This window comes from Carlito syrichta, unplaced genomic scaffold, assembly GCF_000164805.1.
Source record: "Carlito syrichta isolate Samal-C Ts95f unplaced genomic scaffold, Tarsius_syrichta-2.0.1 Scaffold308138, whole genome shotgun sequence".
NCBI lineage: Eukaryota > Metazoa > Chordata > Mammalia > Primates > Tarsiidae > Carlito > Carlito syrichta.
In genome coordinates this window covers 27,742-31,704 of record NW_007252234.1, presented here as the reverse complement: position 1 = coordinate 31,704, position 3,963 = coordinate 27,742, and positions in this window count along the sequence as shown.

The window sequence follows — 3,963 nt, the reverse complement described above, 5'->3', positions numbered from 1 at the left end:
TCTTATTGTCTTGCTTTATTTTCACTGAAGCACTTTCTGAAATTATTGAACTATTTTTATAAGTTTACATATTATTATGGGATGAATTGTGTCCCCCAAAAGATACATTGAAGTCTTAACCCCTGATACCTGTGAATATGATCTTTCTGGAAACAGAGTTTGTACAAGTAAACCAATTAAGATGAGGTCATACTGGATTTGAGTGGTCCCTTAACCCAATATTACTGGTGTCCTTATAATAGAAAAGTTTAGTCTATGGCCATAGCACCCTGAACCGTGCCCAATCTCAACTGATCTCAGAAGAAGAGGGAAACTTGGGTATGAACACAAACACAGAGAGATAGTACAGCCATGTGAAGACAGAGGCAAAGAAGGGAGTGATGCTGCCACAAGCCCAAGAACACCTGGAGCTCAAAAGCTAGAAAGAGAAGGAAGGATTCTTCTCTAGAGCCTTTGGCAGGATCATGGCTCTGCCAACACCTTGATTTAAGATCTGTGGCCTTTAAAAATATACAGGATCGAATTTGTATTGTTTTAAGCCACCAAGTTTGTGGCATTTTGTTAGCACACACACAGAAATCTAGTACTCATGTTTACAATCCATCTTCCACCTCTGCCCTCACCACATACACCAGAACCATGAAAATGAGGGCAAGGACAAGTCCTGTATCTTCAACACTCTTAGAATAATGCCTAACACATAGTTGACACCAAATTACTATTTATTGGAAAGAAATGATGGCAACATGCTTAGGCTTTGCACTTAAGATATCAATGCCACCCTCTGTATGGTTCACCCCTCCCTCTTGCCTCTCTTCATGTCCTCTGAATCTACAAATCTGTCCCAAGGACCTTGCCAGAAAGCTTTCTACAGCTGCCTCTCACTGCCTCTCTATAGCTTAGAGATAGGCTGTCCAATTCAGGAGTGACTAGACACATATGGCTGTTGAACACTTAAAACATGCCTAGTGCATCTGAGGAACTGAATTTTTAGTTTTACTCTGTTTAATTCATTTAAATTTAAGTGTAAAAATAAATGTTCGATTCAGTCCCTGAACAAATTTTAAGTGTGCTTCAAACATCTTGGGCACATGAATCTACTTTTTCAACTGTATTTTTTATGAATCAAAATATGAACTAAATATATCGAATAAAAATTTAGCATCCAAATTAAGATGTGCTTTGAATGTAACATACACACTGGGTTTTGAGGACTTGGTATGAAAAAAAAAACGAATGTAAGAGATCTCCTTGAAAAATCTTATATTGATTATGTTTTGAGATGATAATATTTTGAATATATCAGATTAACTATAGTAAAATTAATTTTGTCTGTTTATTTTTTATGTGACTTAGAAATTTAAAATTATGGGCATGGCTCACATTGTATTTCTATTGGACTGCTGGCTTAGAAGCAAAGAGCTCTGTAGTCAGTCAGAACCTGGGTTCAGTCTCCACTTACCAGGTTTGTGAATTTGAGCAAATGACACAACTTTCTTTCTTTTTTTCTATTTATATAAATGTGAGGGGTACAAGTGCAGTTTTCTTACATGAATAGATCGCATAGTGGTAAAGTTTGGGCTTTCAGCATAACCACACCTGAATAGTGAACATTGTACCAAAACATTAAGAGATTTCTCATCCCTCACCCTGTCCTACCTTTCCACCCTTCCTAGTCTCCCATGTCTATTATTCTATAATTTATGTCCACATGCAGACATTATTTAGCTCCTACTCATAAGTGAGAACATGTGGTATTTGACTTTCTGTTTCTGTGTTGTTTCACTCAAGATAATGGCCTCTTGTTCCATCCATGTTGCTGCAAAATACATGATTTTCTTCTTTTTTATTCTTTCTGAGTGTCAGTTTTGTCATCTATGGCTTTGAGGGTCTTTGCCAAGCTTAAAAGAGATAAATATGGCAATGTATACAGTGAATGTAAGGGCTCAATAAATGGTAATTCTTTTTAAAAATTTATTATAATTATTACTTTCCCTGATATGGTCATTAAAATGTTTCCTTGTGCTGTGACTTGCTGTAGTAATCTCTCTATTCAAAATTATCTCATCTAAACCCAGAGCTGGCTACACAATTTGCAGAGTTCAGGGCAAAATGAAAATATAAGGCTTCTTGTTGGGGGAAAAAAAATGCAGGAAAAAGTGCTCTTAATATTTTTTCTTTCTTAACAGTTTCTCTCTCAATCCGTGGTGGTTTTTATTCAGGCACCGGGACACCAGGGAGGTGAGTCCATCCCCTTCCAGACACCGACTAGGTGAGGGGGGCGTCATTCCTTGTAACTTAGTGTGGTCACACATGTCCTCCCTGTCTGACCAGGAACATAGTGAGGTCGATCTCCACTTACCATGGGACTGCCATCACAACCCACCGTGGACAAACAATCCCTTCAAGGGATGAAAAGCCACGGGCCAGATCTCCTGATTCCCCAGGCCAGGAGGAGTGATCGCCTCGCCCTCTCCTGCTGTGCCAGGAGCAGTGATGACCGCGGCCGCGCCCCATCCTCGAGGCATAGCTGGGCCAGCGCTCCACCCTAGCCCTGTACACTCAGAGGGCGGCAGCAGAGGGCGGAGAGAGGGAACTGGGGAGTGGGGGTGGAGGGGTAGAGAGGGTGGGGTTGAGATCCCAGCGCGGAGAGATGGGAGACTCGGCTGTCCTCATCGCCCACGCATGCTCCCTCCTCCCCCGGACTTCACTTAGAAAACTTACACTGCAAGAGAAAATGCTACAGATTTCAACAGCCAGTGATGACCGTGGGAATGGGGGGGGGGGTCTGGCTCCCTCATCTCGGGGTCCGACAGTCTGTTACTTCATTCCTCCTCCAGAGCTCCCCAGAGGTCAGGCCGAGCACACCAGGACTTCCTTGGCCTGCTCTCCTGCCAGCACTTCCTGAGGAAATCACGGACTCTCAAATTCTCCTGACTGCCTGTGCTGCTAGGGAATCTGAGTTCAGCCAGACTTTCGTGCCTTCACTGCTTTTGGATAATCGTGTCGTTTATTGAGCACCGCCATGTTCCAGGCATAGTACTGGGCGTTTTGTTCCATGAAGCAGTGCCTGGGTCTTCTTTGGTGTGCTGCAGAGCAACCTATGATTCACTTGGAATGAAAAGTGCAAATGTAAAAGAGGAATCATAATTTGCAGAGCAGAAGACTTGCATTAAGAGAGTGGTGTGCAGCGTCTTGAATTAGCAAGGCTTCTGAGACACAGAACTGCCCAGTCATCAAGGTTCTGTTTTCAGTGTTATTCAGGCAGTCAGAGGGTGCTCCCTAGGATTTAAAGAAGCTGAAGACTTCATTTGCTGCCTTTAAGCCAAAATATTCTTAAGATAAACATAAAGTCCCCACTTAGACATGACCATATGTGACACCAAGGAGCAGAGTCATTTATTTTGCTATAATGGAGTAAGTGAAAGAAACTCCACTGAAAACAATAACTAAGTGCAAAGGCACAGTGCACTCAGTCGTTCTCCTTAAAAGTCACATTTAAGAGAGAATACTAGTTACCATAGAGAGTACAGAGGAAGGGAGGAAAAAGCCTCCCTTTTAAGTAGACAATTGGATCATCAAAGACTTTCTTTGATTCCCGAGAATTTGCTTGAATTATGGAATTATGTCTTAACACTCTTCACTCCCGTCATCATCTGGAGCATCAATTTTCTTTTTTAAAATGTCTGACTTTTTTCTTTTCACCACCAAAAGTTAACAGCTGTTCCCACATGAAGGTGAAAATGCTGAACAAAATATTTTTGAAAATTAGTCATAGGTATATTTTATCCAAATGATGACTACTTACAAAAGTTTTAGGTATGTTCATTTAATAAGTCTATATTTTAGAAAATTGGGAACATATCCCATAGAAACAGTATAAGCATAAGACAATCAAAAGGTCAATTTAATCCATTAGAGAGGGAAATATAATATGAATAGTATTATTATAACTCCAACTAA